This window comes from Mycteria americana, chromosome 5 (assembly GCF_035582795.1).
Source record: "Mycteria americana isolate JAX WOST 10 ecotype Jacksonville Zoo and Gardens chromosome 5, USCA_MyAme_1.0, whole genome shotgun sequence".
In the NCBI taxonomy this organism is placed as follows: domain Eukaryota; kingdom Metazoa; phylum Chordata; class Aves; order Ciconiiformes; family Ciconiidae; genus Mycteria; species Mycteria americana.
The window spans coordinates 51,182,763-51,209,413 of record NC_134369.1 but is presented as its reverse complement, the minus strand read 5'-3'; the positions used below and the strand labels follow the sequence as shown (position 1 = coordinate 51,209,413).

Here is a 26,651-nt window from a genome sequence, read left to right as displayed (position 1 = left end):
CCAAGCTGACAAGTTTGTTTGCTTTTCAGGCCTTTTTTAACCCACTCAGCCCTTCAGGCTCCACCTGTTGAGACTCTTGAGTCCTCCCTCATAAATGTATTATGTTGGTTTGCTTTCCAATGTGTTTATTTGGAAGAAAACAATTGGGGAGAAGGAAAGTAAGCAGGGTGAGGGAGCAATGATATGGAAGGCATCAATAGGTGAACTGTCTTGGGCATCAGCCCAAGTTGCATGGTTTTCTGAAGTATTTGGAGGCTTCCTGTGTTGTCCGCTGCTGCTGGTAGCACTTGTTGCAGTAGGAAACAGAACTGCTGGTACTAAAACCAGCTTGAGTCTCACTGATGTAGCTCAAGCCTAGTGAGGTTATCCTTCGCCTTCCAAAAGAGCCTGTGGCTTGAGATGCGATTGCTGCTGTGCTCAAGTGAGGGGGGGTCAGAAGTGTAGATACCTTATTTTACTTGTAGCCTGTAGTCAATAAGGAGTTGCTTTCTGTGGTGGGAATAGAGTACTAGGTATATAAATGATTGGAGGGTGAGGGTAGGGTGGTTTTGGTTGGTTTGGTTTTTTGGGTTTGTTGGTTTTTGTTTGGTGGGTTTTCTTTTTTTTTAAAGAGCTATTGGATAATGTTCATTGAAAACTAGTATGTTTGTTTTGGTTTTCTGGCTTGGTTGGTTTTGTTTGGGTGATTTTATGTTGTTTTATTCTCCTCAGTCTAAGACTAAAACGCTTGATTTAAAATTAAACTATTAATAGAAAGTCTAGTTGGTAAACCTGCAACACCTGTTTCATTAGAATGTGTTATTTGGTATAATGCCAAAATGTTCTTCCTCATCTCTAAATGATCATGAGCTTAATGGCATTTATGAATCCTGACTTTAATTCCTGTTTTTATAAAGAATTATTGAGGAGAAAAGTCACTCTAGTGTACTTGTTGAAGGGGGGGGGAACAAAACAACAAAAAACAGAAGACTCTAAATGACTTCTTCCAAAGCTAAGCTGGGGGAGGGCAGTGTACCATCTATCTAGGTAATGAATACTTTAACATCTAGTCTTAATTTTCATTTTCAGTACAAAAAATAAGTGGAGATGGAGCACCATTGTAGTTGCATTTTGGTAGCAAGAGGGGGAAATGTGACTTAACTTCCATAGCACAGTAACTGAATTCTATAGTGAGTCTCAGACAGAATGTTTTTTCCCCAAAACATATCAGTGCCACTGCTGCTTATTCTGGTAAGCTCTTCTGAGTGCAGCAGCATTTCAGACAGACCTCCACTTAAGGGATAGGTTGCTCACATTCTTATTTCTTCGCTACCCAGCTTTTTGGGCTTTCCACATAACACAGGCTGCAACTCCAGATTGTTGAAAATAACTTGGAAGACTATTAATTTTTGTGTCGCAAACCACTTAAATTTTACTACTACAATTGTGCCGTCAGGCATTTTCCATATTTTCTTCCTTATTTTTTTTCTATGCTTGTTTTTCTTCACACTCATCCTTCCTTCTAAACACAGGTATAACCTGTACTGTAAAATTAGATGTTCCTGTTCCCATCTGTTAGTTATGAATGTGACTCCATTTCTGTACCAGATTCATACTAAAATTTGTCTTTTTATTGCTTCTAATTAATTGATTTTGCTGCAAAAAAAATTTGTACCTGAGGTGTGTGTCTGCAGCCACAAGGGGGCATCAGATATTAAATGGTGACTCGGCCTTGTTAAAAATATTTTCGGTCTCAAAGATTAGGAAAGAAGTAACTTACACACTTTGTCATTGTCACATCATGGGAGGATGTGTGTGTACACACGCGCATATATATTGAGAGATAAAAGAGTGTTTGGTTGCAGGAGTTTCAGAAACTTACTTATCAAAATGAAATAATTCAGTACTCTTATTTCTCTCATATTTGTAGAGCAAAAGTCCAAAATTAAAAATCACTGTAGCTGTTGGAAAGACGGTAAAGAATTACCTTCCCTGCACTGTTAAAGCTTTTTTTAATATGTATATCCATCAACCTGCTGTCATACTAGTCTGTCTTGCAACATCTTTTGGAATATTATGTACAGATAAAACGTTGACTAGGTGGGCACAGCTTCCAGGACAAGTGGCTACTTTTGCAGTTAAATCCAGATTTTCTTAGAGTACAAATTCTTTCCTGCTAAAGCAAGTGAAAATGTTTAGCAACAGGTGATGAAGATGTCTTTTAAAATCACTTTTTCACTGAGACTGTCTGGTGAAATATTTGAGCTATCCAAATAACTTGAAATCTGTATTTTACAGATTTTACAGTATTTGTTTCTGTCCAATCTTACTTTAAAGTTTGGTAGGTTCTGGACTTTGCTATATACTGAAAATCCATTAATTAATGGCATTTTAGGTGCTTCTAAATAAGATTTCCCAGAAGGTTTCCCCAGATCTATTCAACAACAATTTTAAAGGAAAAGCTTGCTTGCATTACTAGTATTAGAAATGGATATGTGGGGAAAAAAATATCAAATACATTTCATAGACTTTAAAGTAATTATTATAGCTGAGGTTAAAACTACCAAAGCAATATGTGGCATGTTCTGGTTTAAGGCTTATCACTTTGGATTATAAAAAGGATACTTCTTGGAGAATCATCCAGCTTTGAATTCAAAGGCTAAAGGCCTGAAAATCTACACGTTTGGTGAGTTTTCCAGTAGCTGGTTACCTTTGTTACTGATGCTGTGAGATCAAGAGGACTTGAGTTAATTCTTTTCAGGTTGTATTTAGTTTCATCTCTGGTTCTCGTCACATTGATTATAGGACTGGACAGTCCATTAGGAATAGTAGCCACCCAAAAATACGTATATATTTTATTGTGGAATCCACAGTGTTATGTTAAATGTTCATCTGTAATTGGGTAACTAAAGGAGTTCATATCTTTTACAAAAAATTTTGAGTCTGACTTGATTGTTGAAATCTGGGAAACACTGCACAGAAGGGAGGTGACTATAGTAAGAGAATTCAGACCCAGTGAGATAAATGTGGTGATCTCACTGCACACAGCTGTGTTGGCTTTTTCTGCCCCTTTGCTAAACAAACAGCCTTACTGAGTTTTCTACTAGGAGTCTGATCTTTTACTCCGTGGAAGGCAAAGAGTAAGTAGGTAGGAGCTTCTCAAAACAGAGCAAGAATGAAGGGCTTCTTCATTAATGTATTATCTCTCAACTAACAAGCATTTTAGTGAATGCTGTACATTAACTATGTTTGCCTACTCTGGTATTTTGCATATTCAGTGAAAAGCTCCACAGAGATACAAAAAATATTTAAGGTTTTTTTCACATGTAAAATTTCTTTGTTATTGTTTTGGTTTGGGGCCTAATTATTACGTTTGTGTTTACAAGTCCCCAAAAGTTTGCTCTTTACTACATTTGTCATTCTTAGTTCAGCTCCAAAAGATTGATTGATATGAAACAATTTTAAGTGTTTCTGGTGATACTAGTTCAGCATCATAAAACACGGCTCTCAATTAGAATAAACAGTTTGCAAATAATCCTTTGGCTGGAAACTGAAAAGCTCTATGGTAAATACTGAAAGTGAACAGAAAAGTAAGCTAAAAAGAAATCCCGTTTTCTAACATTTCAAATCTAGTGTGTCACTAGTCCTCTCTCTGGTACTGTGAAAGGTGCTAGAACAAAAGATAGACTGTGTCAATTTAGAATACTATTCCTTATCTAAACACAACAAATAAAATATTCATTTCCACTGTCTCCTCAGGATTTCTAGATGCCAAATCATAAAGACTTTCTTGCAGGTACAGAAAAGGAAGTTTTCAAGTTACATAAATGAACATGTTTGAGTCTTTCACTCTCCCTGGGCTTCTTATATTAAGCATTTGATGCGTCCGAATTCCTCCACTAGCCATAACACTGCTAGCACTGCTATTCTACAAACTCTTCACTTGCTCGAATCGCAGGCAGAATGTGCTCTGCAGCTACTGATTACTTCCGTTTGCTGTTACATGGCAAAGCAAAGGTGCCTGGACACCTGAGCAATTTCTTTCCTTGGGGAAAATGCCCAGTCTATGAATGGGAAATGAAGGTGATGGCCTACCATGCTGGAAACAGCACCTTTGTCCCAGACTGATTGGCTTTAAACTAATCTGGCCGTAACGGAGACATACAATTACACAAATCTCTCCTGAAGTATGATCTTTCAGGCTTGCCTGTGTCAGCTGAAGCAAAGACTGTTCACGTGCATCCACGTGTGTACAAGGTAAGGAAGCTAAGCAAACAATCTTTTGGCACAAGACATTTATTTTCTCTTATTGCTCTTTGCGTTGTGTCAATATCAACCCATGGGCTGAGGAGCATGTGTGAACAAACACTCCTGTGGGGCTGTACTTTGTGATACAGTATAAAGAAGTATGTGAAGTACAGACTGACTTAATCGTGGAAGCAGGTCCAGATGGGTAAAAAGTTCTGGAAGTGCTTCTGTACACTTCTGAATTGGGCCTCTATTGGGACACCACTAAGGGTTAAATCACACTTCCTCACTTCACTTAATACAATGAAATATATTTAATTCTGTTCACTGATAAATTCAGTTAAATCTGCAGTAAAGCTTGCATGAGAATCGTTGTTGGTTTATACTGGAATAAAATAGCATAATTAAGAGTTTCCCAAGATGTAATGAATTATTAATATTGTCTTTATAATGAAATTTTAGCATTAAGAGCCCTAATTATCTGTCAAATTGAAAGAACAAAAAGTTAGGTGATGTGTATATCCAAAATAAATTAGAATCTGGATCCTTCTAGCCTTTAGTTATTTGATAATACATGTGTTTATACTTATGATCTCACATGCTCTAACCCTGTAGAGTCTCATCATAAATACATTTTCAACATAGGTCAGAATACCAGCAATAGAATGCTGTATTTTTATGGTTAATATGCAACACTATGTCATATTCTAGAAAATGGAAGGACGTAATCTTTGTTCTTCAAGACCAAACTATTTGAAGTAGGCAAACCAGACCCTGGTTTCTTGGGGTTTTTTTTGAGTTTGGTCATCGTCGTGTCCCCCCCTTACTTTGGGGGGAAAAAGTTCAAGTATGTTCTAACTTCTCTTTCTATGTATTATTCTATGAATAGCAGTTTTCAACCAGAAACTTAATGTATAATTATTCAAATGGAGCAATCTAATTTCTGATTCTCTGATGTAGTAGAATATTTCAGTGGAAGGGACCTACAACAACCATGTGGTCCAACTGCCTGACCACTTCGGGGCTGACTGAAAGTGTTCTCTGTGTTTCCAGTTCTGAGAAGACTCAGGAAAACATAAGAACCTGTAACAGGTATGTTACCTGCTAGTCACAGAATCGTATAGGTTGGAAAAGACCTTTAAGATCATTGAGTCCAACTGTAAACCTAACACTACCAAGACCACCACTATACCATCTCCCTCAGCACCTCGTCCAAATGTCTTTTAAATATCTCCAGGGATGGCGACTCAACCACTTCCCTGGGCAGCCTGGTCCAATGCTTGATAACCCTTTCAGTGAAGAAAAATTTCCTAATATCCAGTCTACACCTCCCCTGGTGCAACTTGAGGCCATTTCCTCTTGTCCTATGGCTTGTTACTTGGGAGAAGAGACCGACCCCCACCTCTCTACAACCTCCTTTCAGGTAGTTGTAGAGAGCAATAAGGTCTCCCCTCAGCCTCCTTTTCTCCAGGCTAAACAACCCCAGCTCCCTCAGCCACTCCTCATAAGACTTCTGCTCCAGACCCTTCACCAGCTTCGTTGCCCTTCTCTGGACACACTCCAGCACCTCAATGTCTCTCTTGTAGTGAGGGGCCCAAAACTGAACACAGTATTCGAGGTGCGGCCTCACCAGTGCCGAGTACAGGGGCACGATCACTTCCCTAGTCCTGCTGGCCACGCTATTCCTGATACAAGCCAGGATGCCATTTGCTTTCTTGGCCACCTGGGCACACTGCTGGCTCATATTCAGGCGGCTGTCAACCAACACCCCCAGGTCCTTCTCTGCCTGGCAGCTTTCCAGCCACTCCTCCCCAAGCCTGTAGCATTGCATGGGGTTGCTGTGGCCCAAGTGCAGGACGTTGCACTTGGCCTTGTTAAACCTCATACAATTGACCTCGGCCCATCGATCCAGCCTGTCCAGGTCCCTCTGCAGAGCCTTCCTACCCTCAAGCAGATCAACACTCCCACACAACTTGGTGTCATCTGCAAACTTACTGAGAGTACACTCGATCCCTTCGTCCAGATCATTGATAAAGATGTTAAACAGAACTGGCCCCAACACAGAGCCCTGGGGAACACCGCTTGTGATCGGCCGCCAACTGGAGTAAACTCCATTCACCACCACTCTTTGGGCCCAGCCGTCCAGCCAGTTCTTTACCCAGCGGAGTACACCCGTCCAAGCCATGAGCAGCCAGTTTCTCCAGGAGAATGCTGTGGGAAACCGTGTCAAAGGCTTTACTGAAGTCTAGATAGACAACATCCACAGCCTTTCCCTCATCCACTAGGCGGGTCACCTTGTTGTAGAAGGAGATCAGGTTGGTCAAGCAGGACCTGCCTTTCCTGAACCCATGCTGGCTGGGCTTGATCCCTTGGTTATCCTCTACATGCTGTGTGATAGCACTCAGGATGATCTGCTCCATCAGCTTCCCCGGCACCGAGGTCATGCTGACAGGCCTGTAGTTCCCCGGGTCCTCCTTCTGGTCCTTCTTGAAGATGGGCGTCACATTAGCTAATCTCCAGTCAACTGGGACCTCCCCAGTTAGCCAGGACTGCTGGTAAATGATGGAAAGGGGCTTGGTGAGCACATCTGCCAGTTCCTTCAGTACTCTCGGGTGGATCTCATCAGGCCCCATAGACTTGTGAGTGTCTAAGTGGTGCAGCAGGTCACTCACCATTTCCCCCTGGATAATGGGGGCTCCATTCTGGTCCCTGTCCCTGTCTTCCAGCTCAGGGGGCTGGGTACCCAGAGAACAATTGGTCTTACTATTAAAGACTGAGGCAAAGAAGGCATTAAGTACCTCAGCCTTTTCCTCATCCTTGGTCACTGTGTTCCCTTGATCACTGTCCTTCCATTCTAGATCTTAGTAGCAAAACTACTTTGGAAACAAAAAAGTAAAAATTTCTTACAAGTCCAGACAGAATAATGGTATTAAACAGAGCTGTCTGGTGCTATGGTAATGGTGTAATAACTTTGATGGAATAAATAGTTTAAGAGAATCAAAGTTCTAAATCGTCTTCTCCTCCCCCCATATTTTAAAAGGATGTTGAATACAGGAACTGCAATTTACTTAACATCAGAAGAAGTAATTGGTGCTAGAGCCAGCTTAAGCCTGTTAATCTACATAAGAGGGAAAAGCGCTAAAATAGCAATACATTATATGCAAGCCTTTTTCCTTTAATGATTTTTTTTTTTTAAATGAAAAAACATCCCTTTCCTCAACCTTTAAACCATCTAAAGGCTATCAGTAAGCACGCTTGGGGGTGAAAAGGACAGCAAAGATGGAAAAGGTAACTTATATTTCTGGTGCTGAGTCTTAATTACAACCTGATTGATGAAATTTCCATGCTACGTTTGTTAGCAATGCAAGATATGGCAACCATTGCCACGGTTGGACTCTTTGTGACGGCATTTGTAGCCGAATTTGTGACTACAGGCTCATGGTACTGTTGTGAAAAGTTACTCTGTAATGGCTGATCCTGATGCTGTTACTCAGAAAACAAACGAGGAAAAAAGAAAAAGAAGAAATGGGGTTCAGGACTTGACCAAAACCAGGAAAGGATTGATGGCCTTAGAGTCTTTTTCTAGTCAGGATCTCTCCCAGGCCAGTCCATCAGAGGTCAATGATATTATTCTGGATGCAGGCTTTATCAAAGATGGGGAAGATAGAGGGAAACAATTGGAAAAATAATCTGTAGTTCTTTCGGCTCATAAAATTTAATTATGAGAAGATACAAAGGCACCAGTTGTACCTGAGCAGAACTATCCTGTGTTCTTGTTGTAGTTAACCTTTACACATGTAAATGAATATGGCTACCAGCCTAAATCCGTCTTGGCCCATGGGCAGTATATGCAACCAAACATTTTTTTTTTTTATGACTAGTTTTGTTTGGGAAATCAACATTTTATACTGCTGGATAAGACCATGGATGATGAGCAAAGGCTGTTTGGAAGTTTTTGAGTTGCATGCTACCTTCTCCCAACCACCTCTAGTTGGCACTCGTGTCAACGGTTTGTGCCCGAGGAGGTCCCCCACTTGTATCACAGGGGCTTTGGGTTTTTGTTTGGGTGGCGGTGTACTTCTTAGTGCGTGTCCCCAGATTAGGATGTACCAATAGTAAACCTTCAAACCGCTCTGGAAGCTCCTTCAAGAGAAAATCGGGTGAACCAGATGTGCTAAACTGCCGAGCGTAACATCAGTTATCATAATTGCATGGTTATCTTGCACTTTTCGTTGGAGATTTTCCCAGTGTTTTACAAGAGCACTTTACAAACTGTTAGTTCACCTGGAGAGGTTAAACTTGTGTGATGATTTTTTTTTTTTTTTTTTTTTACAGTCAGTCCCCACTACTAATTAAGGCTGTTACAATAATGTTGAATGCAAATGTTAAGGTTATTAGCATTTCTCAGCTTGCAAGGTTCAATCTTCTAGGAAGCTCTTTGGTGAATTGATACCTCCTCAGCTCCCCAGAGTCATTCTCTGAATCTGCTAATGGGTGTATACGTACGCATCTGTGCTGACGGTTGTGTTGTACCTTGTTCATTTGCCATAACTTGCCTTTCATCGGAAGCCTTGAATTGTAGTAGGGTTAGAAATTAAAGCCTCCATAAAGAATTTGCATACGCAAGTTGCGATTTGAAATCTGTAAAGATAAAGGCAGAAATAAGATTAATATTTTACATTTATATTATTAGGTCTGTAACACTGCTACAAGTTAACAGCTTAAAAACAATGTGGTTCATAGACCTTGCAGTTAGCTTTTAGCCCTGACTAATACATGGTGCGGGGGTATTTGCCGGTCTGTGGAATTCATCAGGGTCTAACAAAAGAACTGAGTCCTCTTAATTTGTGTTAGAAGGGGGTAGACAAAATCATCGGTTGCAAATCAATATTGTGGTATTTAAGCATTTAAGAATGTCAGTTGAAGGAGCCCGCGCAGAATGATTTTTTTGTCTTATTTTTTATCTACACTTCTGTATTTGTGTTTGCGTTCCTGTAAGAGGCGGCTGCCCCTCAGGCAGGAAAGTGCGACGACTTCGAATCCTATTTAAAAAGAGGCCCCGACGCTACCGCACGATTCAACCGCCGGTTGCGGCCCTGCCGCCGCCACCTCTCCGGAGGCTGACCCGGCAGCCCCCCCCTCCCGCCCGCGACCGCGGCGGCTGCCGCTCGCCGGGGACCAGCCGGGCCGCGGGCCGACACCGGCCGGGCGGGGCGGGGCGGGGCGCCCCCGGCCAATGGGGCGCCGCGGCCCCCCGCGCCGCCGGGGAGCGCCCAATGGCGGCGGCCCCGCGCCGCCGCCGCTGCCCGGGGGGCGGGACGGGACGGGACGGGGCCGCGCCGCCGCCGCCCCCGCTCAACGCGCTGTCCGCCGGCGCGGGCGGCGGCACCGTGGCCCCGCGGAGCGCCTCGGCCGCCGCCGGCAGGTAGGTCCGCGGGGCGTCGGGGGAGCGGCCGCGGAGCCGGGCGCGGGCCGGGAGAGCTGCGTGCCCCGCGCCGCCCGGCCGGCCCCCGCGCTCTCCCCTCCTGACGGTCGAGGAAGGGGTGCCGCGGGTCTGGGCTTGCGGGGAGCGGGTGTGCGGGCAGCGCCAGCGCCGGGGCGGGCGGAGGACATCCGGAGCCGAAGAAACGTAAACCGAAGGCAGGTGGCCTGCTGGCGGAGCTGGGGCTGCCGCCGTCCCCTCGGGGCAGCCACTGCTGCGACCGCAGGGGAGGGGACGTCCGCAGCTGCACGCCCCGATGGAGCCGAAGTTTCTCCTCCGCGCTCCGGCCCCTTTCCCCGGCCGGGGCTCATGGCTCCGCTCCCAGCCGTGACCGCCTGGACCGCGTTTCAACCTGTCCCCCCTTGGTCCTTACAGCCTCCGTCACGGCTGCTCACCGTGAAGGCTGTTCGTGACAGGCACCTAGCAACCCCCCAGCCATCTTCTCCCAAATGAGCGCTCTCCGCTGGTATTTGTAATAACGCACGCTGTGTTTCTGTGGGCTGGCAGTGTGTTACTCTGCGTCTGCAGAAGGGTTAATGAGTCATTAGCAGCAGCATGTGGAAGCTGCTTGTATCCACCTACCCCTCAGCTGCTCTATGCAATTACTCATGTTTTGGATTTCTCCTTTCTTTAGTCTCCTGGATTGTGCTGCTTTTGAAATGTTTTCTGTGGTTAAGATATTGCAAGGCAAAGAAAAATCGCCACTCATCTTTCTGTCGTCTCGTTTGAATACACTATGTAAATTATAGGTTTAAAAAAGCTCAAATTACATATTTCCATGCAAAGTGGATCTTTATGTTGATACACGACCAGACAGCCCCTTCCCTGCGCATTTGCCTAGTTCATGTGTTAAATATCTTTTCTGTACCTCAGCTCCACTTTTCTCTGTGATTTTTGTTGATTGTTTTGTTGCCTAATTGGCTGTAATCAGACTCAACTTTTCTGATTTTTTTCTTTTTTTTTTCCCCGTGGTTTAATCCTTTTTGAGACTTCAGTTTTGCAGAGAGGAACAAGTTAAAAAAAAATGCTCGACTGGTTGACTAGGTCAGACAGTGCTTTACAGCTCAGGTCTTCCCATACTTAGTTGTGCCTTTCACTGGGAATTATCCTTAGAATAACTTCACAGTATTGGTTTGAGGGCATTTTTAGTATTGTCAAAGCAAAAATTTGGCAAACATTGGTGTTTCTTTACTTGTGAATCAGCTACGAATCATTCTTGTCTTTTGTGAAACACGCATTTTATAAACTTACTAGTTTGGGCAAGTAAATGTCAATTACAAGTTGATTGCAAAATGCTTGTGTTCACTAGTTGTGGCACGTGACTGATTTCTTTTTTTCTTTTCTCTGCCAAGATGACTGAAACGTACCTTGTGTTACACAGATAAGTGAGCTCTGGACTTTGCCTTAATATTTTCCAGATAAACAGGTTTATGTTAGTAAACAAAGTTTGTGTTATCACAAAGAAGCTTGCAGAGCAGTTTCCCCAGTCTCCAGTGAGATGTATTACATGGGATTATGCAATGCATATCACTTTCCTAAATACTTCAGTTTCCAAGTGTTCTCTTTTCTGCAAGAATTTTCAGATTGATAGATTATAACGTAAAGCGGGTATTTGCTATTAATTATGTTTAATTTGTTATATCATGCTTTTGTCAGGTAAATCTTTGACTTTTTCTGTGTAACGTTAAAGGCTTTTCATGATATTCCTATGGAGATCTCACGTACAAAGCAAGTAGCAAGAACTCCCAAGCAGATCTAACGTATCGTTTTCCTTAGATATGGGAATACAGCTGGCAACTTTAGTGCTTGCTGCTGTTTTATAGTTGTAGCTTTTGAATTATTTGTAAAATATGAATGCCATCAAGAGCATGACCATTAAACTTTCCAATAAGAGAAAAGGTCAGATTTTTTTTCCTCTCACGTGTTGCACTGTATCTCAGTTCTGACTAGCTGTACTCTCTTATGATTCACTTCCTTAATTATCATTAAGGATTTAACAGCATACCTTGGTCTTTAACTGCAGATCTCTCCTTTACACAAGTTCCTTGGATCCCTCGTTACATCAGTGGCATAATTAATACTCTGCTGCGTGGTTGGTTTAGATAACAGTCCAAGGGACGCGAGGTAAAAAAGCAACAGCTAGATCTCAGTAGTGGCCAACTCCCCATCTCGAGTCCTTGTTTGTGCTACCTTGCCAGCTATCTTGTTAAGAGCTGGCAGTTGGTGCAGTTCCCTGATTGAGAAACCCAGACTGTGTGGGGGTTAAAACCATATTGTGAGTGGGCTAAATACATCATGTTTATAGAGTCCTTAATTTTCAGCTATCTCAAGTCTGGCATCAGCAAATGAAGATGAGAAGTGGTATCTATGTGTGTTACAAATCTCTCAAGATGTTCTGCTCTGCAAGGCTTCTGTTGCCCCTGTTGTAGAAGTGGTGACTTTTGCAGTCGGTGAGGCAGTTGCCAAGGTGGCATCAGCTACAAGATCGTGGCTTGTGGATTCTCCTGCTCTGACACTTTGTTCCTGGTAGTTCCCTTTCTTCATACAGCTTTTAACCCAAGTGTTGCACTGAGGCTTTGTGCAAAGCACCTGTCATGATCTTTGCCAGTAAACTAACTGAATAAATGGATTTTGAATTGTTGAAAAGCCCTATTCTTAAAGGCAGGCTGAAAGTAAAGGTTTTAGCCTCAGAAGCTTTGCAACGTTAGCTTTCTCTTTGAAAGTTGGAAAGCTTAAAAAAAAAATCATCAGGAAATAAGCTACAGAACTATAAGGATTCATGTGGTGGTGGTGGCAATCTTCTAATGTAATCTTGGCCATCTAAAAGTTGGATGCATCTAAGCTAATCACTTAAGCTTACTCTGCAGTCAGCTAGGCAAGGAGAGCCTTCAGAAGGCAATTCTCGGGCAATTTGTCTGAATTGTTAGTTGCATTACAAAAAAGAAAAAATCCATAAAGTAGTCGGTGGCAAAACCAGACTTTTTTTGTCCTCTGATTTCTTAATACATTTTCTTTGCAGTCTAACCATGCTGGGTGGTTTCTTAAAGGATTGCAAGTTCTGCTAATGGATGTAATAACTTCACACGTGGTTAACCTCAAGGAAGGAATGCCTGTCTCTGTATGTGTTGGGTATGAGCATGTGTTGTCTTCAGGACTATGGCTGTAATTGTGACCAGATGAACTTGAGTCCTAGGAAATACAACGAGAAGCCTTACAGCTCAGCTCATACATCTGGAAACATTAGGGGTTAAATCTTTGCTCCTTATAGATGGTGAAAGTTTTGCCAGGACCTTAAACAGGGCGAGAAATCCATCTGAAGGTGTCTAAATGGGTAAGATTGCTTCCCAGGTAGGGATTATGAATCCCCTATTGACTTCTGTGATGAATTTTCACTGTCTTTTAAATGTGCAAATAAGGATAATGGTGTGGAAGGTCCTATTTCTTTCAAAACTGAAGGGTGTAAAATTTCAGAGATTGAGATTGAAAAAACTGAGAAAATGCAATCCTGTGGAGATACCAGGGCACAAGCATCAGGGTTCCAAGATTCCCTTCTTTTCTGAAAAACTATGGATGCAAATGCATTAGTGCATTAGTTAAAGCAGGAATGCACTTTTGAATTGAATGTCCTGATCGTCTGCACTTACTGCACTTCAGTTTGCGTCTCAGAGCACATAAACTGATTTTGTGTGGGATAAAACTGAGCTAGAAGAACTCCAGGAGCTCATTTGAATGTACTCCAAATGCTAATGCAAATTCTGTCTACAGGATCAGATTGGAGATGATAGGAAATAAAAACCGCAAAAAAGAACTGTGAAAGCTGTGCCCTTAATGCCAAGTATTTCACCCTACAGCTCTGCTCCTATTGGTAAGGTTTTATACTGCTTGCCAGTGTAAACTTAGGATATAGCAACTTGTTACCAATTTTTTTAATGTAACATAATCCTCAGTATATATTTACCGAAAAAATACAAGGGAAAATATAAACATCATAGCATAATGTTAAAAAAGTTAAGAGAAGACATCAATGCATGTGTCTGATAACTATAGAAACAAATAGTGCTTTATTAATGGAAAATACTCTTAAAGGAAGTAGGTTACTGAAACGTATAGATTTCTTAATATCAGTTCTATAGACATACAGTTGGTGAAAGGGAGCCATTAAATTAAAGAGCTTTTGCCCTCACCCATCCCAAAAATCCTTCAATAGGTACTTTTCTGACAGTAAATATTGCCTAAAATGTTGAAAATATTTTCTCAGCAGTGATATATTAAGGTTTACCAGTCCACTGCAGTGACATGCCTAGAAATATGTGTAAGACTTTCTTGAAGTTTACATTTTTATTTATTGGAAGAGGTCATGCTATAGGAATGTCTTGATTAGTTGTGCCATTGGTTCAAATCAGCACTTGGTGATTTCATCTCGTATCGCTCAGGGGCATTCATATGAAATGAGAAATAAGTCTCTGAGTAACGACCCACTGCTGAAGTGCCTCTTGTTCATTCTTTGCAGAGTAAGGCAGTTGTTCTGTGTTTGATACTGACAGGGAAGGTGGGATAGACAGATTGTGATCCTACCGATATGTTTTATTGTATAAAATCATTTATCTTGAATATTAAATATGGGTTTTAAGCTTTGTTGCAGGCATTTCCCTCTGGGAAGACAGAACTAAGTGAAACTCCTAGGAAAGAGTCCTGAAAGAAACAAATAGCAGCCCTAGAAGTAATGAAGGAGGGAGCCAAAAAGCAGCATGGGAAAATAACCTGAAAATGTGTGCGTGTGTGTGTAGGTTATTTAGTAATAACAATAAATACCTGCATAGAAGCCCTGTGCGATCAGGAGTGTGTGCTGTAGAATTTGGGGAATTAGTTAGACTCCCTGGAAGAGGGGAGGATCTGCACGAACACGGCGTATCGGTGGAAGGGGAAATGGAGTATTGGTACAACGTTGGTTTTGGCTGTGATTCAGTTGCCTTAATTTAGGTGTGAAAAAGACATGCAAGCCTAAGTTAGTTGCCATAGTCTTTCTGGAGGGGGATTCACCTCATTCGAAAATAGATCGGAGGAAGGATCCTCTGCAGGTGTTGTGTTCCTTCTATTGACTATAAACAGAGCATCAGATGACTATCTCGGATGTCTAACTGGGCGGCCGGAGTTAAATGAGATGTGATTCATCTTGCTTTATTAAGGTAACTGAACTAAGTGTCTGGGCACAATTCCTTCAGCTTGAAACAGAGGACAGAACTGACCGATACGCTTCAGGATCCCACGAAGGTGCTCTAGCAGTACAAAACTCTCCTAATATTCAGAGAGCAGGCAGTGTGCTCCGGAGCTGAGATTCAAAGCGGAGCTCCTGGTCCAAGGCAGCAGACCTGCCTGGTGAACTGGAGAGAAAGGATGTCTTTTTGCTGAGCTGTGTTTCTTGTTTCATTATGCTCTTTTAGGCCAAGTTTTAGTTGGCATTTATAGACATGAGTATTCGTATAAACTAATTCTCTCTGTGGGCTCTTGGGTTTGCCAGCTGTGAAATGAAATGAAAGAATTATCTTTAATTTACTTTTGAAAATGGGGGTGGGTATACGATACAGTAATTTTGCTCTCTTGCTATCTGAACCAGGGGCCTCTTGTGAACAGAAGGTACCATTTTGCAGAACTGCGTGGTGGTTTTGTGGTTGTGTGGGTGATGGAAACACATGGAAAAAGCACTGCTAAGCATTTTTGAAGAGAAAAAGTATTACTAGCTGCATAACTGAAACTTGAGTTGGTCAAGCTCCACAGCACAAGGCCAGTTTATTTTCTAATAAAGTGGTTTCAATGGAACAGCTGTAGGGAAGAATTTGGCCTATGAAGTTTAATGATTAGTTGCTGTTTAATTGCTAGCTGCTCCTGAGGACAGAAACTTGCCACCAGAAATGCTCCTTTCTCTCTAATCCTTGCTATGTTGTTTCCAGTTCACTGGAGCTCAGTTATTTACATGGCTAAAAATTATATCCCGTATATAAAAATTATATATGGTGGAAACATCAGGTGCATGTTCCTAAATATCATTCCAAATTATAAGGTACAAGAGTTCAGCATGAGAAATAAGATCTCAGCTGATAGGTGCATGGATTTTTGGGGGTATTCACTGCCAGAATCTCAAATGTCACTGAAGGGGATAAAACTGAGGTAGAAGAGCTTGGGCGTATCTGGGCTTTCCCCTCCTAAATAACTCATCTCTGACCTCTGCAATTGTCCAGGTCTCTTTGAACGGAGGCAGCTGCATTAGTTTGCCACACTACACGCGTGCTCAGAGTTTGGCACCGGCATTCACTTTTTTCCAGAAAAGATTGCAAATTCTCCCTGTATCAATCCAGGCTATTGATACAAATGTGCTTGGGGCTAAGGCTGATTGAGGGTGGCCACAGACCTTTGGGAGCTGCAGCTCCAAACAGCTGCATTAAGCTCTTCAGTGGCACTAAAACTGGCGCTACCGATCAAGCGGTAATCCCTTCTTTTCAGGAAGTTTGTTTTGAAAAAAACGGGAATTCTGCTAATTCTGCTAATTTTCACTAGCTTGTAACATGCTTTTGTTTGTGTCTGTGTGAATTATGCTGGTGTCAAATTTACAACTCTGCCACAGTGAGTCACTGCCAGTCTTGGTAACAGAAACAGAGTGTCCCAGTCCCTTTGTGGGTCTGTGCCTTTATGAAACAGGGAGGTAAATAGCTCAAATATTTTAAAATCTACTTGTCTGCATCCCGTTTCCAAAACTTGTCCGCTGGGTAAGGCAGTCTTTGCCGAAGGTTAGCTGGACTCGGCTTCCCCAGAGCTGGCAAGAGAGCTGTAATGCTGCATTGGCGTTGCTGTGAACTGGTATTTCCACATATCGTAATGCTGTGCAGCTGAGACGTATCGTGGGCTGAGGAGCAGAGTGACCATGGTCGCTTATGGCTACGTGAGGTTGGGTGGGGAGGTGGGGTGACCTGGCTGCATTACTTCCATCTCCAGAGCAGGCTCCGTAAGCAGCCCTGCTGTCAGCCACGCAGCGCTGCTTGTAGTGTTACCGAAGACGGATTGCATAGAGGAAGATAGTCAGATTCCAAACCTTTTAACGAAAACAGGCCTTGCCAGTATTGTCTGAGTACCCAGCGTCCACCTCCGTGTCTGCAGTGCTTTATATTGATTTTTCAACGAAGTGAGTGAGGTCTTCATAAAGTTCTTTCTGCTTTTTTTTTTCCTGACTAGACTCCAGAGCCTTTAAGGCAACAGTAACCCTGTCTTGAACTTCTGGGAGCTTGGGTGGGAAGGGAGTGTTGGGGTTGTGGGTTTTTTGGTGGTTTTTGGTTTTGTGTTTTGTTGGGGTTTTGGTTTGTGTTTTGTTTTTTTGTTTTTTTTGGTTTTTTTCCACACTGTTGCTCTACTAAAGCACATGGATAACACAAAATAGGTCATGCATAAACCAGACCTGATGCCTTCCTTTCAAGAAAATTACCTTTGGGTTACACAATGTCTGACAGCACCCAAAAATGTGACATGAATGAAATTCTTGTCTAAAAATTTGAGAGGCAAGATACTGCATTACCCAAGTCCAGCTGAAAGCTGGGTATGTTCATGACTTCACTTGTCTTCCCATGTGACTTGCATCTTACTCTCTTGGTTTCCGCATGCATAATTTGGAAGTGTAGGTAAGTGGAGCATACTTCTAGGTATACAGAATGGCTGGTCACCTAATGCAGTTAAACTTTACATGATTTAATGGTAAAACAAATGTCTGCTATTGGAAACTGAAGTGTTAGTTGTCTGAGAAGGAAAGAATAGTGAAATGGCTTGCTGTGGGTTTTTTCTTTTTTTTTTTCTTTTTTTTTTTTTTTAGAGTATTGGTTTAGTGTAGCCAGCTAAATTATTCTACATCCTCAAAACACAGAATGTTGAAAGATCAAATCACATTCCTACTTCTGTGTGAAAACTGGGGATTTTTTTATGCACCTATAAATATAGCAATTTGTTGTAGATTCTGTGTACCACGTGCAAGTACATATACCTACAGCGCTTGTGTACCACTGGCTCAAGCCAGGCATACGAGGAGCTGCCATCGCAGAAGCTTCCCCAGCAAACAGTTTGGTTGACGGGCGAGCCGTCTCCCCAGGCTGTCTGCACGGCTCTGTCAGCGTACCCGGTACGCAGTGCCGTTGCAGTTTTGACGGTTTACTTTGACGATAATGCCCCAACCATTGAGTGATTAGCCACTGTACGTGTCTTTTTTTTTTTTTTTAGTCTCAATCATTCTGGTTTATGATCTGCTGGTTGATAGCCTTGCAAATGTATTGGCCCAATGACTGTTGGAGCCATTCCAAGCACTGTGAAACCAGGGACTGTGCCACACACTGTGGGAGCGGATTCATGTGAATTTCCATGTATAATACTGCATATTTGTCAACACCCTGAATGCTTCATAACTGGGCATTTGTGTCAGATTAAAAGATTAGCACCTCATGGAAGCCATGCAATAGTTAATAATGGTATTAACTATTTGATGCTATTGAGCATGAGGTGCAACTGGTCCTTCTTCCTGCTGTTGATACTCAGACTTGCAATGGCTCCTCTTGTAGCTTCCTCAGCAAAACACCGAGTGTAATAAAATATGAGTGATTTGCTGCCTCCATATGCCACAGGGGTCTGCCTCTCGCCGTGTACCCCCGCAGCACTTACATGATCTCGCGTAGATAGATGGCAGCGTATCTTGGATTCCTCTTCTGGAATGCACAAGGCTGCCTGCTGTCTCTCAGGCAGGGCTAACTATCAAAGGGGTAGTACCATAAAGATGAGCAGCTGCTGCTCGCTGAACCAGACAATGCCAAAGCGTTGGTAGTTAAAAAGCAGAGTATTCTGAACTTCATTTGCAGCAAAGGGCTCTACCCCTTTGCACCAGAGGAAAGCTACCTCTTGTGTTCTGTTGCCTATGAACTTCCAGAGATGAGTAAGCAGTACTCTAGAACAAATATTACCTCTACTGTCATCTTACTAACCCTACTCTCTAGGTGTGGACTTGCTGACAGAGATACTACAAAACAGGTTCTTTTTTTCTCCCCTGAAACATGTTTTATTTTTACTGACACCACTTATTAGTGTGTGTTAGTAAAACCAAAACAAACAAAAAACCCTAATAAACCCAAAACTAAGCAACAAAAAATGAAGGATTTTCTCATACCCTGTGTTCTACATCATGCTAGTATACCATGCATTCTGATTTCATGTTCTGACAATTAGACAAATACAATTAGACACAAATGTATTAGACGATAGTGTTGCAAACATAATATTTTGTACTGTGTGTGAATTTGACTTGTCAAGATCTTTGTTTCGACTTCATATGTAGTTTTTTGTAATAGTACATAAAATAGAGTCCCTTTAAATTCAGTCTTTGCTCAAGCATGTTTTTCTTCTAGAGTTGCTTTTCATTCTCTTGAAACAGGAGTAGTCATGCTAAACGAACAGCACCATCAAGTCTAATGGGCCTATATTTAGAGCGTCTAAAATAGAGTGACAACAAACGTGATATTTGTGGGTTGCCCTGAAGGGCTGCCGTGTCCTGGCATCACACTAAGTTGCATAATCTCAATTGACGCTCCAGACACTGGAAATGAGGAAAGACCAGTTGGATCATCCAAGGAATTTTCTGCCAGGGCAGGCTCGTTCCCTGTGATACCTCTTCCAGAGTATTGGTTTTTGTCTGGCTTTAAATAATCAAGCAGGACGTCCGTAAACTGGGAGACAGCCTCACATTTTAAGGTTGCCTTTTATATAACCATCAAACAGGATCTCCCTTATAATGAAAATCCCTTTTTAAACTCTTTTCCTTGGAAAGGTGCTGCTGATACAGCTTAGAAGTTATAAAATATGTTACATAGAAGTACAGTTATATAGAAGTTATTGATATATATATATAGTTGTTAGTTATATGCAAATACAGGGAAGGCTTGAACAGAAGATGGCTTTCTTGCTCAGTGTTCCTAATCTTCCTTTCCAGCCAACATTCAGCACAGGAAAACTTCTTTGCTTTCTTTCAGGGCTGCATCACTCCCTCAATGGTCCTTGTCTTCCTGATGCTTTCACAGTTGGATTCTGTGTTTTTCCCTCACTCTGAATCTGTTCTCCCGTTCTGGGCATACTCGCAGCCCAGCCAGATGAATGCCCATCCTCTCTGTAGGCATACAGCCTCCAGTGAAGCATCTCTGTCTACCGGAGCCAGTTTCTCCCTTGTCTTGAATGTGGCTAGTGTTTGAGGGCTTGACTTCTTTCTTTCTCCCCCCCCCCCCCCCCCCCCCCCGCTCCCCCCAGCTTTCTTATTCCAAAATGAGTTTAACTGATACTGATTGGTGGCAACTAATTATACCCACCGTTTTCAGTGAAGATTTTTCACCTAACTTCTAGCATGAACTTAGTTGTGATTCAGAAGACAAAGCCCTGATTTCATTTGTGCAATTGAAACCAGTCCTGAGGCACAGGAAGAATTATGCTGGCTCCCCTTTTACTAATGGAGGCAGGATCAGTTTTTGAGTTGTACAGTGAATACTGGTAAAGCAGTAATTTGTTGCAAGGCATATAGGCAATGCTGGAATGTTAGTACCTGGCAGACCAGGGTGGCATTTCATACCAGCCAGGATGTGTGTTTACTAGAGGAGTGTTTCTCATCTAGCACAATACTCCAGCAAACTTATGATCGCTTACTCGCTTCCCTGTTTCTTTTGTCGCTAGCCCCATTTTAGAAGAAGGGTAGGTCCAGACCGGGCTTTGTGATCTGTGCTCACCTCTCGACGGCAGTCTTCAGTGATGTCAGGCTGCCATGACATAGCTGGTTCAAGGGTGATTAATTGTAGAACATCATGCTTTTTCCATCAGTGAGAGAACTTAAAAACCACACCTTGATAATCATCACAACAGCGAGTAAAGTACAATAGCTTTTGGAGGGTTTGGTAAATGGAACGCATCCGGCTAGCTTGTCTGTGCACAACTTAGACAAGAACATATGGAAGCATCAAGATCAGATGTGCAAACCAGGGTGCTCAGTGGGAGCTTTCTTCTGAAAAACACGTTCCTTGTATGATTCGCTTTTGCAGGTTTGAAATAAGAAACCAGTTTTTAAACCCAGTTCCCTCCCCATACTGTGGTTTGGAACGTCACTTGTCGTAGCATTATGTTGTGCAATAGTTGTGACTATTGCAAATTGTCCATCCTGAAGCAGAGAAAGTCTGACACATGTAATGGTCAGGTGTGGAAGTGTGGGATCGGGGTGCTGCTGTGGAGTTTGCCTTGCGAAGACAAGGAAGAGTGGTAAGGACAGTGCACCCGCGCTCTCCGGAGGGGATGCTACCAGCCTCTCCCCCTGACCGCATTTAGATTTCTTGTTGCCTGCTGTTATTACCAACAGAATTCTGTTGAACAAAGAACCTGATCTGTAAAGTGATTCTGAATTAGTCTAGCACTTAGGAAGTCAAACACTTATATTAGTGTTTTGCTTATTTTTTTCTCCTATTTGTGCAATACTGACTAGAAAAAAAAAAACCCAAACATTTTAGAGATGCAAATGTTCTGCTAAACAAATTGGCGTGTTGCCTCTTTCCTGTGATCTCTTCCCAGTCTAGTTTTAAAGCACTGTTGCTCTATACGGTAAGACAAGCATTTGACTGATCTTTGCCTCAGATTCTAGTTTGAGTGGGAAGGCTGGCAGTTTGGGAAATTATCCTTCACGTTTTAGTGTAGTTACGTGACTGGAGGCCTCAGTTACACTTTGAATGCATCATGGCCCCACAGCGAGCTATATTTAAAGACCTGAAATGTAGAGCTTCTACAATCCTGATGTGACTGTGGATGTGAACTATCACTGCCAAACATTTTCTGGCATGCTCCCTTCATTTCTGCCTGTTATACAGTACTTTTAATTGTAAAAAAAAAAAAAAAAAAAAATTAGATTCCCATTCTTTTTCTGTATTGCTGCTCTTCTGCAGCGCCTTCCTATATTTCTCAAGGTCTTGGGAGTACAAGGAATAGAGGAAGAGGTTGTACAATTTCCTTCCAGTATCAGGTTTTGAATCCCTCTAAGCATTATCTTGTCTGACTGACTGTTGTTATGAGGCATCCAGAACCCAAGAAGCATTTCTAAGGCATGGCCTTGGCAGAAGGAGAGAAACCATTGCCGGCTGAACTGCCTAAATATCCTGGTATTGCCTGCAGGAGAGCATCTTAGGTGTTTTCTCTCTCTCCCTCTCTGGAAAACAGAGGGGCTTCTGTGGCAGATAAATTGTGGTGTAGAGAAAACAGCAGCTGTTGACCTTTCGGATATTAGCCTTGACGCGAGTATTCCCGAGGGAGATGCTTATGGCTTTCTTACCAACGCGTCCCCTGCGGGCTCTCTCCTACTGTCAGGACATGTGAGCTCCCAGCAGAGCCGAGATGTGTATCTGTGGGATGTGGTTTTATGTGTGGTGGTTGGGTTCTCGTGGCCTAGAGAAAATAAGGGCATTCCAGGTCACCTCGGCTTTAACACTGTTTCTGCCACTGACTTGCAGTGTGGATTTAGACAGATCGCTTCATATCTCTTGGAATAATTGGGTATGGCCATTAATTAGTCTGGCTGCACCGGGTCCTGTGCTCAGGGAGACCCCCACCGCTTTTCTGTCATCCAGCGTGCCAGATGGCTGTAGTCATCTTCAGTACCACACTCTGCCTCACCCCGTCTCTGCCTAAAATTGCCAGGGGACAGTAGTAATGACCTGCCTTGTAATGGCACAAAGTGGATTTGACAGGGCTCTGAGGACAGAGCACTATCGAGGCTCTTGTTACCGGTCACTTAGGTGTGATCTGTAATGGGCAAAGCCATCCCTGCTTCCAGAGAAGCTGCCGGAGTTTCACAAGGGACGTCTGTTTGGCTCCCTGTGAGCCCTAATTCTTCTTTACATATTGGGAGCTTTCATATAAGGGAGCGTTACATGCGCCGGGTAGCGACTGAGCTTCTTAAGCTACATCTGAAGCCGTGGAGCTCATGTAATAGCACGTACGAATCGGAGTAAGTAAAACTGGTGGAAGGTCTAAAACCTGGTGTTACCAGAGATTTTTCTCGGGGCGATTTATAAGCTGGGGGAGCTGTATACATGGAGAAAACAGGATTGTCAATATTAAGAATGCAATAATCAAATAACCAAATACGACTTTATTCCTGTCATCATCTAGGTCATTCATAAGGTAATCTTACCTCAGGCATTTAGGCAGAGGCTGGTGCAATGATTTTTTCAGTAATAATAATGAAATCCAAATCCAGTTCCTTTATTTCATTGGGTCTCTCAAGTTTTGGGGTTTTTTTCCTGTCATTCATCACTGGGTTTTCATTTTGCTGTGGCACCCTGAAGTACTTGGGACTTTCTTTTGGTGCTTGAGAACAGATTTCCAATTTGGAGTTTGTTTGTTATTCAGGTCATGATGTGCTCATGGTCAGTGCTTGTTACAGGCCAAGTTGAGAGGAAGAGCCATGAGCACTCTCGCACTTGGAAATTTGCCCAAGGCAGCAATCATTCCTCAGTTCATGCTACTGGAATTGTTTCATCTGTACAGGTTTGCCAAACATGTGGTCAAGACAAAATTACATATTTTTCCTTGAGACTTTCCTGGTGTTAGTGAACCTTGATTGTTACAACAAAAGCCATGGTCAGAGTCTTTCCTTTTTTACTGTCCCTTTGGCTTAGTTTCTGTTTGTGCTACGTAGAACCTAACAGCGCGTCTAGTTGTTTTCCCTTCCATGGTCTCCTACAATAACCAAATGCAAAGTGCAGTAACCAATTAATGTTTAGGTCCCGAGGACTGTAAGGTAATGTATAAGCAAGAAAAACGGTATCACTGTATGGATTACAGGATTTTTTCAGTGGTGCTGCCATGTAAGGCAATATACTTAGAGAGTGTATACATTTAGCACAAACTTGCTATTGATACTACATTTGCAAAACAAAACCTGAATTTAATCCTCTCAATTTTTATTCTAATTTTTTTCTCCTTCTGTTTTTCCATGTAACTGTAATCTAGTAACTCTGGGTAGTGGTGATAAAGCCTACTGCAGCATGGATCATACGTATGTAACTTGAAGCAATTGGAGAAATGACCCTTAGTGCTTAAAATGATTAACTGTGCTAAGCTGTTTCTTTTGAGCAGAGTTGAAATGTACTGAGAAACAATGTTTGAGTTTGCTGTCCAAACACATGAGTAATTAAATACTTCGAATGGTATGTTTACAAAAACACCATTCCATTACAGATACTTCTGAAGCGTCTCAATAGTGCTGTGAACCGTTACTACTGTTGGTGTTTGAACTCGCGTAGTGTGTAAAAGTCCCACCTGAAGTGAGGGCTCATTGTACACGGTGCTGGGTGTGAGACTTCGGAACAAGAAAATTATGTCACTTGCTCAAATATATGTTTTTGGCTTAGCTAGAGCAGAATTGTACAAAAGGGCAGATAGGTAAGCATGTCACAAGAAGAAATGGCTATGTACCGTGAATTTACATAGATTTGAAATGAGGGAAGTTTTCTAGTTATCAAAGCAGTGTTGTCACTTTAGCATGAAGGTTCATCAGTTTTAAAAAGGGAATTATGTAATGTGGTTGATCAAAACATTAGGAGGACTAAACAGGCAAGGAGGTTTTTTTTCCAGCTCTATGATCTCTGCCCTTTGGAGAACTGGAAATAACGGTCATCCACTTGTCACACAGATTTACATGTCCCACTGTGAAACTGTAATGTAAAAAAGAGATACCTGAAGCAGAAATTCCGGCTTCTTAGAGTTTTGTTTCCTCATGGTCAAATCACTGCACTGGAACTGATGGTAAGGATCATTGGGGTCAGCATGTGTAACATCTGCTTTACCTTGTATGTACTGTGTAATAGTAACAAACAAACTTTTGATTTGCAATTTTTTTACCAAAAATCTGATAAATTAGTTCACTTTTGTTTTAACTAATTCAGCACCAAAAGCTTAATGCACATAATAACACAAATCCAGAAGTAACAAAATCTAAACTGATACAAATGCCATTCATGTGGAGAGGTGTAATGCTTGCCTGGCCTGGGAATATCTTGTTCCAAGAAATGTTTCCATCTCCTTTTGCTTGGGCTGTACAGCATAAACTTTTGCTTTAACTGCAGCTCACTTGGAGTATTGACGATCCATTTGTTCCTTTGGTCCTTGTAGGCTCTGAAATCCATTTCTCTAGGAATAGCCATGGATGTTTGAGAAGTCTTGAAGCACAGGGAGAAAAATTCCAAAATTCGCTTGCAGAGTATTCGCTGCAGTGTTTAAATAGTGGGTGCTGATTGCTTTGCTACAGAGAGGATTCAAGTTTATCCACAGTGTCAAATGGTTCCTCTGGAGACATGTACCTCTGCAAATTGCAGCGTCACTGTGTTAACTGCATGCACAATGGCATTGGTATTGTGCTGGCTAAGGCTCCTTGGTTCACAGTGGGGTTGGCTTAAGTTTTTTTCTAAGGATGATTTTGGAAAGTGAAGAGAGGTAAAAACTAATTTTGGGATGAAGTTGTATCTTTTCCACATAGTCTGCACAGGAGTTAGCTGTACATGATTCATAATACTGTACCGGCATTTAGGTCAGGGGGTGGGATTGATGCTTTCTTGTGAAAGCTGAGAGAATGCAAAATTCTGTCTTTTTAATTTTTTTTTTTTTCATCCTTACACAGGCATCATCAGAGTGCCTCTATTCTGAGCATCTTTGACATTATGATCTACTCAGGCTGACTTTCCTCTCTTTCAGGCTGCTTGTCTAAAAGTTGTGGTAACCCTGATAAGTCAACATAATCTCCTTTATTTACCAAACTGGGAAGTCTATAGAAAATTCCAGCCATGGGGAAGTTGTGTAGCTGGAGTATGCGCTTCACGCTGCGCTGCACGATACTCTGATGCTTTTCTGGGCTCATAGTGCTCACTGTCCCTTTTAAAGTGTTTAAGTTTTGCTGTCTGGTACTGAGTGGATTTAGAGAAGTATGCTTGTCATGGGACAGTAGGGTAAAAGAGCAAATCCGTCCTAAAATAATGGTATAATTCTCCCACATATCTGCACAGCTGAAACAGTCCATTTTCTTGCCTTCTTTCATGGCTTTTTTCCCCATACATGTTAAAGAAAAAAAAAAGGAGCTCTACTGGAGTCTCTGTGCATTAAGGGCAAGAGAAACTGTTTTCTTTTTTCATTTCCTGCCATTTCATGCTTCCGTCAGGACTTTTCCAGGAGAAAGGAGAGGTCAATATTTGGTTGTTTGGGAAAAGAAGACTTGGTAACAGATACTTAAACAAGCCCCAAACAAACAACTTCATTGGTCACACGAGGAAAGCAAGATACCAAGGTCATCCTCTCCTTCCCTCATATGGCATCCAAGTGACCCTAAACATCTGATTATTCTTTTTCTCTTAGCTTGCCTCTATATTTAGCTTTGTAGCTTCTATTAATAGCACCCAAAATGGATGCTGTGCGAGGCAGGCAAAGGTATCTGCCCACACTGGGTGAAGGGGTTAGGGGAAGGAAAAGGGGTTAGGGCTCAAGTGCCGCTGTTCCTCCAGCATTAGGGAGCTGGTTGTGCAACCAGGGGAAGGTGCGCAGGGTGACTGGCTGTGGGGTGGCCGTAGCCTCTGGAAAGTCTACGGCGAGGGGATCAATCTTCTGGCAAATTGCACTTAACCATCAGGATTGTCTCCAGGAATCCTTTTTTTGTGTTTGCAGGAAACGGTACATTTTATATTCAATTCTGCTTGAAAAGATTAATCTTCAGACAATGAACATGGGCCCATGAATTCTCTCTGGGTGTCAGGCTGGTTTGTGACTTCTCAACTTGTGAAGTTTTCAGCTCTTTCACACAGCTCTTATTTGCTGATCTGCCTTCAGCAGACTAATAACTTTATGGCCCTGAAGGGAA

At 42.4% G+C, this 26,651-nt stretch overlaps 1 protein-coding gene across 2 annotated transcripts in view; it reads left to right on the top strand.

Moving 5' to 3' along the window:
* Positions 1–9,564: 9,564 nt before the first annotated feature.
* STON2 (stonin 2) overlaps positions 9,565–26,651 on the top strand; it is a 78,765-nt gene continuing 61,678 nt past the window's right edge. Inside the window, exon 1 of one of the 2 annotated variants that reach the window (XM_075503372.1) lies at positions 9,565–9,652. The gene's annotated coding sequence lies outside the window, so the exon portion shown is untranslated. Of the gene's footprint in view, positions 9,653–13,493; positions 13,575–26,651 lie in introns of those variants that run through there. The other variant, XM_075503373.1, reaches the window with a different exon arrangement.